At 36.9% G+C, this 11179-nt stretch overlaps 1 pseudogene; it reads left to right on the top strand.

The window, feature by feature from the left end:
* Positions 1-5199: 5199 nt before the first annotated feature.
* Positions 5200-6025, top strand: LOC123581354 (annotated as a pseudogene).
* The last annotated feature ends 5154 nt before the right edge of the window (positions 6026-11179 follow it).

The raw sequence follows: 11179 nt of genomic DNA, 5'->3' as shown, positions 1-11179 counted from the left end.
TACCCCTTTGGAATCAACATTGTCTATGTCAGTTGGAAACAGTGTGCCTCAAGAATTTATAAGCCTCAGGGCACAGAGTTGCAATTTTTTCCCCTCTACTGAATACCTTCATGGAACTTTGTTTACCTGTTAATTTGGAAAGTACATTGCACTTTTTTATACGTGAGAGAAACCCTTTTAATCAATGTGGTGTAGAACTTCCTGTCATAACCAAATTAAAAAAAGTCAACAAAGTGGTGAAACCCCACTGGAAGTCATGTTTCTCTTCTGAACTTCTATAATTCTTCTTGAAAGAAGGAGAGAGTGCTTCTATTACTTTAGAAGCCCCACTAGAATCCGGAAATTATTTTGCAAAGAAAAGGTCACTATACAGATAGTTAAACTTAAATAGTGGCATCAGATCTTACATAAAAAAAATTGATAAAAACTCGGTGTTTTTACTTTCATAAAGAAATAGATTTTAAAATTTTCCTAAAAGATGTGAAATGTACATAGAAGGAACCCTTAAAGAAATATGTAAATATGAAACAAGACATTGTCCTTGGGTGATATTTTTCTTCATTGTTTTTGCATTCTTCGAGATGTTCTACAATTACTATATTTGTGAATGTGTTTGTGTGTGTATGTTAAATCAAAGCTTCACTATTATTTTTCACAGCTTGTCATCTAAAAAATATATTTCTGGCTGTTAATAGGCTCATAATAATTTTTGCTATGATAAAACACAGAAATTGGCAATAATTCAACTAAAATTTATTGAGTATATATTATGTATAAGGTACCGTGCTATGAACTGTGGCAGATACAGAGAGAAAAAAAGACATGATTCTTTTCCCCAAGAAACTAGTTCACCACTGAATTTAATACATACAATAATTGAGGTAATAAAAGGGGTTCTATGAACTATGGCACTGTTTTGAAAATTGCCAGTGCGTGAGAATCACCTGGGGAAATTATTAAAGATGCCAATTCCTTATCCCTTCCCTAACAGACTAGGAATTTACATTTTAGTAAGCACCCCAACAGGCTTCTAGTAGATGATCCTTCAAAGAACAATGAAATAAATGATAATGAGATGAGCACTGATTGAAAAGATACATATATTGATATGGCTCTTTCTTTTTGCCTGTTACTAGGATTGTGTTTGGGTAACTCGTTTAACCTGTCATGTTCAAATTATGTGAATGCAAATTGAGACCATCATACTTACGTACGTTATAGGGATACTATAAGCAATGTAGATATTATTACTACTTTAGCTAGTCCTCTGTCAAATACATAGTAAGTGCTCTCAGGTATATAGTATGGCAATATCGTGTTGGAGAGGGAAGAAATGCTGAATCTAATGAAGCTGGGGAAGTAGAGAAGCTTCATGCAGAAGGGGATTTGGATTAGGTCTTGAAGGTTGAGCAAAATTTTGATAAAGTGAGATAAGGAAGAAATACATTCTAGTCAGCAAAAACATGGTGGGAAAACTAGGTGTGATTGGGAAGCTCTGAGCTGTGGATGATGATGAGCAGAGAAAGCTTTGATTGTCATGGAAGACAAATGTGAAGACATACCTAGTGGGCAGGTCATAAAACATCTTGAAGATCTACCTAATGAGCTTTAAAGTACTATTAAATAGTTGTAAATTTAATGTAATTTGAGCAAGGGAGTAATTAGGGTAGATAGGGTTTTAACATGATGATTTGCTGCTCACATAGAAGGTATGTTTAAGGAACAAGAGAGTAGAGGAAGGGAGACCAGCTCACAGACCATGGCAGTAATTCAAATAAACAGTTAGGAATGTCTGAACTCAAGCAGTAAAGAAGAAATGGGTGGGAGGTGGGGAGGGGGGAGGTAGACATGTACGAAGGCCATGTCTGAAAGGATAGCTGGAACTCATACAGAGGAGATACGGAAATTGAAGAATAAGCAATTTAAGTTGACCAGTAGGTTTTGAAATTGGGTGAGTAGAAAGATTGTGATACCATGTAGAAAACACAGAACAGAGTAAGAGAAATTGTCCAAGAAAAAATATAAAGACTTCCATTTGGAGCATGTTATATGGCTGTCCTAGTAGAACAATCCGGTGACAATATCCAAAAGGAATTTAGTAGTGCAGGGGTGAGGTTACAGATGAAGAATTGGAGGAATAAAGAATCAAAGGTTATTCTCAGGATGGCATAAATTTGAAGATACAGGAGTGGATGTGCTTTTTCTAAGCATCATCATAATAATGCCAAAGATTTCATAGTGCTGTGTGCCAGGTAATGTCCTAAGCATTTGCCATACTTTAAATCATTTATGTCCATAACAGCCTGGAGAGGAAGGCACTGTTATTGTCACACTTTTACAAAGTGTGACCCAGAGGTAGTCAGTAGTTGTCAGAGGTTACACTTGTATGTACGTGGTAGACTCAGGATCTGAACCCATACAGACTGTCTCCAAACTCTTTGTTCTTAACCTTGATACTCTGCTGTTCTCAGTAGAAAGAGTAGTGTGGGAAAACATACATCCAAGGCTGGAACCTTCAGGAATATTCATTTCAAGTCTGAGTGGGGAAATCACACACCCCAGCGTTAGACTGGCATGTAGGGCAAGGCAAGACAACCAGGTGGTCAAGATGCAAAGGGAAGAAGGAGAAGGGGAACAAAACTGCTGGTTGGTAGACAAATACTACACAAAGGAAAAGAAAAATGACCTTACCTTTGTTTTTCTTACAAGAGAAGGGAAATATCTATGGCGATTAAAAATAATTTTTTGATCAGAATATGATTTTGAGAGGGGTCTTACCTTTTGTTTCCTCCTACTTTTTAACAAAGTCATATTAAAGGTCACTTGTAGCACTTAATAAAAAATATGTTGGATATAGAAGGGTAGCAAAACTAAGTCTATGAGAAAACTAATCATCTGGTTTCATGTGCTGGATGTTGCAATCTACTTGGCTCTTCTCTTGCCACCTGGTTTCTCCCCAGTACCTCCCTCTATGTGTCTGTCTTTCCACAGTTTTTTGTTTTTGTTTTTCATTTTTTTTTTCATCGTACACTCCACCATGATATCTCTTTAATGTTTTCATCTGGTTCATATGTAAAAGATTTATCTTAGCCCAAACTTAACTAAAAGGAAAACTATTTCAAAACCTCATGAGGCTGCTTTCAGAACAATCCATATTCTATATATGTAAACACCTTCAGTATTCAGTGCCAGAAGTCCTTTTAGGCAGTATTTGACTGCCAGTATTTGGTTACTGATTCCACTTGTCCATTGTGAGGCATGTGTGCTATAGATTTGACCCCTTGCCTAAAGTGTCTTCATTGTAACATATTGACCCAGTGCATTCTACCCTTAGGAGCTCAAATCAACTTCTTGGCCCTGGAGAAAATTTTGAATCCAAGCATGGAGTACGGGAGAAAATTGAGATTTAGACTGGTCATCAGAGCAGTCTAAAATCAGTCTTGACAAAGATCCTGTATTAATCTCAGCACTTTAGTTTTCTACGTAGTGCTGGGGCTTTTGGAGTTGCCCTGTACAAAGCAGGAGTTAGCTAAGAGTTTCTACCTCTTTAATCCTAAGTGAGTTAATTTGCATACCAGTTCCACAGTTGACAACAGACCAAAGTTATTCTCAACATAATTTGTTTTATTTTATTTATTTTAAAGTTTATTTATTTTGAGAGAGAGAGAGAGAGCATGCATGAGAGCAAGTGAGGGAGGGGCAGAGAGAGAGGGAGAGCGTGAGTGAGATAGGGAATCCCAAGTAGGCTCAGTGCTGTCAGCCACAGAGCCCAAAGCAGGGCTTGATCTCACCAACTGTGAGATCATGACCTCAGTCAAAATCAAGAGTTGAGTGCTCAACCGACGAAGGCAACCAGGTGCCCCTCAAGGTAGTTTAAATATCCCTACTCATTTTCTCTAGGTTACATCTATTTCCAGCCTTCACATCTTTTCATCCTGTCTTAGTTCCAGCCTGCATCCACCCAAATTTGAAATTCATCCTTTACTAGATTTGATTAAAAAATCTGTCCATATCTATATTTCATGAGAACATTTTTGCTGAGGATTTATAGAAGCAGTTGTGGAAAGGCTTTTTAATTTACTCTTGTATACTGTTTCCCTTTCTTCCTTACCTACTTTCTCCTCTCAACTTACTTTTATTCTTTTTTTTTTCCCTCTGGTAGAATTTTATTTGTTCCTTTCTGTAAAATCTTGGCCATTATTGATGCCTTTAGCGTCTGAGATTTTTGTCCTAAGAACAGTTTTTGCTGCTGGCCTTTCAAGAAAATACAGCATTTTCCGTAAGAGGCACTTTTATGTATAAAATTTTCTCCATCTCATCATACTCATGAGACCTATTTCTAAGTTTCTATAATATGTACCACATGACCCTGTTGTGCTCTTTAAGTTGCCCTCCAAATGAACTCCCCTTGAGTTGTCTACCTTGCCTGAGTAGCGAGTTGCTCTAGATCTTTGTCAAGTTAGTCTATTGACTAATGGTATCACCATTCTGCTTGTGTGATTGGGGAACTCAACTGACCTCAAACCCTCATTTGGTCACATATCCCTGAGCACCCCTCTCTTCTTTTCTTTAATTCAATGTTCTGACACTTGGCACTTGGCTAACCTCAGGGACATGGTGAATTTCCAGACTTCACCTTCCCCATTTTTGTTCACCTTACTGTTTACTGAGTCCAAGTTCCAATACCATGGAAATGCTCAATAGGTATTTATCATCAATGATGAAAGCATGCTACTCTTTCTGCTTCAGGAAATCCATGGCCTGGTCACTGCAAAGTGTGTTTTTCCTAGGTTATTCTACTGCTTTGCTAAGAGGGCATCCTGGGGTATGTTTTAATGTTATGGTCCAGAACATACATTACACCCAGGCTCTGATGACATGAAATAAAATTTGGGGACAAAATCCACAGGAAATGAGAGCTAGTTTGAACCTAGATACTGTTTGTTTGTTTGTGGTTCTTTTTCTTTTTTGTTTTTGAACTAAGTTTCTTGTCCTCTTGCCTTAAATATAGCAATGAAGAAAGTTGTGAGTACCTAGTTTTATGAATAAGAATATAATTACTTTAAACTGGTTTCATGCCTCTTCTCAAGAGTGCCATGCTGTATCCCAATAATTCTATTTATTTACCTTAGGGAAATTTTTGCCAGTGTGCAGAAGGAAACATGTTCAAGAATGTTCATAGCAGGGGAGGGCAGAAAAATGGCAGTGCCCATAAGGCAGACTCTGTTAAGGGGTGGGGAATGACTGGTAGCAGTTTGAGGGGCTCTGGGCCGGGAGCCTGGATTCTCTTGGCCTTACTGTTGTGGCCTCATCTTGGAGCAGTGGGTCTCTGTAGCACCTGTTGCACATGTTGTGCCTACAGCAGCTGCTGGTGGCCTCCAGTTGGCCTCTAAGCCACAGAAAGAGATGGCGGTCTCTGTTACAAAAGATCAAGATGGAGAGAGTTTGTATTAAGACCATGAGCCTTGTACTTTGGATGAAGCCTAGTGACCGGCAAAGAAGAAAGCTGACTTCCATGATGAAGAGGAACAGAATATACTGCTGGTGTAGGATTTGGAAGATATATGGGAGCAGAAAGTTTTACCCTTCAAACCCGGAGCTCACATTCCAGAAGCTGATAAAAAGAATGACCAAATCTCACTGCACCAAAAAATAGACAGGAACCTTGTTCTGCTGGTCAAAGAGAAGCTTGGAGATCAGGATGTTTGGATACTCCTACAGGAAGAGTGGCAACCCAGGGAGACCTTCTGAGGAACAGCTGAGTGAATACTGGCCACACTCTCAGAAAAGGACATGGAAGCCAAGTTCCTGGCAATTGTACCCTGTGGCCACTACAAGTTCAAGTTCCCTCAGGCCATGCAGACAAAGTAGTCTCAGGGCCAAATTATTCTTAATCAAAGCAATCTGTTAATTATTCCCACACCAGGAAGAAGGGCCATCATGTTAGATCCCTAAGGAGGAGCTGGGTGACTATTTGAAACTGAAATACCTGGCCCAGGTTAGGAGGTTGTTCTTGGGCCTCTGATGGACTGCGGCGCCTGACAGCAATACTTTGACAGTTCTACAACTGGGGCCTCAAGGACATTATGTGGTTGCCCCATCTTCGCAGGGAACAGCATACAGCAAACTAAATTGAGAGAAATAAGTGAATTGATTCTTGGTGAAAAAGTGTTCATAGTATTAGAGGTAATGACAAAGAACTGAAAATAGCTCAAATATTTCTGCGCCAAAAAATCCAAAAATAAACTGTATTTTTATACAGCGCAGTATTATATAGTGAAAAATTAATGAACTACATATACATACATTTACATGGATGGAACCAGAAGTAATTTCAGTAAAGTGAGTTTTAGAAAACTATATAATAAGTAAAATAAGTAAAATACTCTTTAGGCAATTAAGTATATTTTTCCCTAGTGACTTAACCAGAAAAATGAGATTTCCTGCAATTAAGAGGAAGAAGAGATGGAATTAAAGTCAATATTTTATTCTATAAGACTCTGTCACAATGAATTGTTCTTCCCTCCCAAACCTGGGAAACCAACAGTATCAATTCTTCTTGTGGGAACCCTGAAAAACAACTGTCCACCAAGAAGAGAACACTGGAGAACCATATGGCTAACCATGACCGGGTGACTTCTCTTGGCAGTTTTTTCCTCTAGCCTTGAGCTGAAAAATTCCCTGAATTTGGGACACAATAGGGGGACAAAGAATGATCTGCAAAAATAGGAAGTTTAAGGAGGAAAAGTATACTTAAAATATACAGGAAAAAGAAAAATGCAAACCCCATCTCTGCTAAAACATTTAAAAAAAGAGCACCAATAATCAAAGGAATGTAAAACAAAAGTACTTAACAAGTGGATAAAATTGGCAAAAACTAAATTAGACTGTACATTTTAACACTGTGTATTCACCTACACTAACAGAAAACTAAACTGATACAAGGCTTTAGGAGACATGAGTTTGTAGCAATGATTTTTAAAAACATTTATTTTCTGTGACTGGTAATTCTAATTTAAGAAGTAAATGTAATTCCAAGGTTTTTTATTATTATTAGTGATGTGAAAGATTAGGAAAAGTATGATTGTCTGACAATTAGAAATAGTGAAAAGGTTATGGTTGTGTATCCAGATGTTGAAATATTATGCATTATCTTTTTAAATTGCTGAAAAATATTTCAAGGCTTGAAAACGTGTTCCTAATATAATTAGAAACTGCTACTATAAACAAGAAATTGAACTATAATCTTCATATGATGTCAACTATATAAATATATATGAACATATTCATGAAACAAGTTTTCCTTCAGGCAGTCACATTATTGCTGAGATTCATCTAATTTATAATTTCAAGGTTTTCCAATTTATCTGAAGTGAACAGTTCTTTAAAAAAAAAACTTAAATAATAAGAAAGCAATAAACTTTTTAAAATGATGTATTGCAGGCCTTAGAGGATTTTCCTTTCAACTTGTTCAGCTAAGCCTTCAGTGTGTCAGAAAGAGCACAGGCCAAGCATCAGGAGATCTAATTTTGCCACTAACTAACAAGCTTTGTTAGAAAATCTCTTTGAGCCGATTTCTTTGTCTTTATAGTGTCCAGCCTACCTCAGAGGGTTTTTATGAGGATCAAATGGCATAATTATTTGTAATCTCTTTAAAAGTATAAAGTACTCTACTAATGCTGGTAAGACAAAACACTCTCTTCCCAAAAAGGGATGGAAAACTCCTAGGTAATGTTTCTCCCAACACTTGTCAGAAGATCACAAATGGTGCTATTTGAAAGGGTACAGATATGATTCACCTACCTTGTCTTGAATGAAATGAACTTCAGTCATTCAAATGGACAAAGTGGACAAAGAATCCAGGGGCAGAAATATAAAATTTAATTCTCCAGAGTCAAACTAAGTTCTGTCACTTGACTTAGTATTTTAGGATGGTAGCAAGCTGGAAAAGTCTAATATGTCTCTAACCCAAGTGGAAATAGGACATATAAAGGATAACAGAGGAGCAGGAAAATACTATGAACACCTTACTTGGGCCATCCTTACTTGAGGAAATAAACACTTCAACGTTCTTAACTTAGTCTTGATGGTTTTATGGCACCTTAAAATAATGATATAGTTGGAATATCATGGGCAGAGTAGGAAAAGGGATATGGTTCTGGGGAAACCTGAGAAAGCAAGGGAAGTTAAAGATATATCTAATATGAACTTGTAGATAAATTTGACTTCCATTTACAGGTGATGGAAGGAAGATTTAATCTTTAAAAAGATTTTTTAATGTTTATTCATTTTTTGATAGACACAGAGTGTGAGTGGGGGAGGGGCAGAGAGAGAGGGAGACACAGAAACCGAGCAGGCTCCAGGCTCCCAACTGACAGCACAGAGCCTGACTCCAGGCTCGCACTCACGGACTGTGAGATCATGACCTGAGCCGAAGTCGGACGCCCAACTGACTGAGCCACCCAGGTGCCCCAAGGAAGATTTAATCTTAAACCTCCAAGCTAATAATTCAAAGTCTCCATTCTGTCAGTCTGTGTCACAGTTGAAAGCCAGGTGATTAATACAAGAATTGGGTGTGCTAATTATTATGGAGAGTACAGAAACTAATTCTCGGACAGCCTGGAAGTCTTACTCCCCAAAGAAGAAAGAGCTAAAATCATAAGTCAGAGTCACTGTGATACCCAATAATGTCATGGCTTAAAACTGATGTTTTTCATAATTAGGGACATGTTCATTTCATTAGATAATGTGGAAGACATTATGGAAAAATCATGTGTATTATAAAAACCAGCACAATGTAAGGTTGCACTTTTGCTAGTGACTTAGAAGGTGAGTGAAATTCCTTAACCTGCCTCTAAAACTGTGTTGTGTTGCTCAAGTTGTGTCATGTTTTCTTTTGAGTAGAAGGGATAAGATGATGTTTCTCATCTCCATCACATTCATCACCTAGCAAAATTAAGACAGAAATTCAGATTCCATATGTGAGAATATAGAGTCATTTTGTATAAAAGCAGAAATACTAGAAAGATATTTTTAGCATCTTATATTCCTGAGAGGTATTTTAAGTATATTAAGTGTACCTCTGAGTATTCAAAAACCACAGACGACACATATATATCAAAGTGCATAGTTATTCTGGTATGAAGGAAAACATGAACACCTAGGAAGTTAATATAATCAAGGTGAGTTGGAACAGTATAAAGAAAAAAAATTACATGAATATGAAACCCTGATTTCACTGAAGATTAGTTTCATGAATTCATTTTTTAAAAATTGGATATTTTACTAGACTTGGTGGCACTTTACATACTGGAAATTTTGAAATCAGTAACGTTTTGAGATTAAATAAAAGAAACCATGCACTGATGATTCAGAAATAAAATAAGCCGCATATTATTGAAAATGACAAGAGAAGGGGGGCACGTGAGTAGCTCAGTGGGTTGAGACTCAGACTTTGGCTCAGGTCATTATCTCACAGTTCATGAATTCGAGCCCCACATCACGCTCTCTGCTGTCAGCACAGAGCCCACTTTGGATCCTCTGTGACTCTCTCTCCCTACCCCTCCCCTGTGATCACTCTCTCTCAAAAATAAATAAACATTAAAAAATTAAAAAAAAAAAAACAATGAGATTTCTCCATCTCCTCTAGTGCAGATAGTTCTAAGCCAAATTAAGGAATGGAATCAAATACTTAATAATAGGTCTAGTCTGGAATCAAACAAAATGCTAAGAAGAAAAGAAACCAAAGGATTTGAAACTTTTGTATATTAATTTGTGAAAAAAAAAGTTATTACTAAGAGGGACATGTGAAATTTTTAAATTTCATATTGTTGTGAAAAAGAGAAGTATGTGTCTAAAAGTAGAAGTCCTAAGCCGTGGCATTGGCTCTGCCTTTTGGCAGCTGGCTGGCTGGCCAAATCTACTCTCTGAGCCCCAATTCCCTCACTATGAAATGGGCAGCAAATAATACTTCCCTGACAACTTTAAAGTGTTTTTATAAGTATCAAATACATTAAATGAAATAATCAGTTTCAAATACATTAAGCTGCAATGGGTTCTACAGAAGTAAAGTAGCACTGAGGAAATAGATTGACTTAACAATAGATAAACTTTTTAAGTACATTTTAAAATTATTTGTGAATTAAGTTTTGTAGAGATAATGCAATTTTAAATTTTAGAAGGATATGCTATTTAAAACCATCTTAATGGAAATCAGCTTGTGAAATTAAAAAGTATATTTTCATGTACTCAATTCCTTTAAAGTTGGCATATTTATACGTCTAATCTATGCAGCATTCTGTACTATAGTAGAATTACAAATTAATACTCTGGAGAATGTTACCTTAAAAAATGAGAACCTTTATACTTAGTTTTTTTTGTTGTGTTTTTTAATTTTTTGAGTACAGTTGACACACAATATTACTAATATTAATTTCAGGTGTGCAACATAGTTGATGCTCACTGGTGGTGTAGTGGTGAAGACTCAGTGCTCTGAATCAGTTGCTCATACTTTGTTCAAGAAGGTCAAAATTACTCATTTGATTTGGATCTTAGCAGTTTTTGTAAACAATAAGCTGATGAACTTTTTAGGGTATTCCAGAGGGACAAAGTAAAAGATATTTGGAAATGCCAACTTAGAAACTTTTAGCCCATGTTAAAATTCTTTTGTTGGCTGATAATTATTTTGGGAAGCTTATAGTGTGTACAGCATGTTGCTCTTATGGCCTTCTGGGTTCAAAGAAGTCTGTATTTAATAAATATTAATTTTAATAATCTTAGAGGTTAAATTATTGGTGTGAACTTCTTTAACCCCATAACAGCCCATTTCATTCTTCTAAAGAGAGTTTGTTGTGTACCTGGATGGTTTTCTCTTCTATATTTTGCTTTAAAAATTTTTTTTAAATGTTTATTGTTGAGAGGTTGAGAGAGAGAGAGAGAGAGAGAGAGAGAGAGAGAGAGAGAGAGAGCACGCAAATGGGGGACGGGCAGAGAGAGAGGAAGACACAGAATCTGAAGCAGGCTCCAGGCCCTGAGCTGTCAGCACAGAGCCCAACACAGGACTCGAAAACACGAACCGCAAGATCATGACCTGAGCTGAAGTCAGATGCTTAACCAACTAAGCCACCCTGGTGCCTCATCTATATTTTGTTCTTAATGAAAAATGTAATAGTAGGAAAAC

Source organism: Leopardus geoffroyi, chromosome A3, assembly GCF_018350155.1.
Source record: "Leopardus geoffroyi isolate Oge1 chromosome A3, O.geoffroyi_Oge1_pat1.0, whole genome shotgun sequence".
NCBI lineage: Eukaryota > Metazoa > Chordata > Mammalia > Carnivora > Felidae > Leopardus > Leopardus geoffroyi.
Note: the sequence above shows the minus strand (reverse complement) of the source record. Positions and strands in the feature narration are given on the sequence as shown.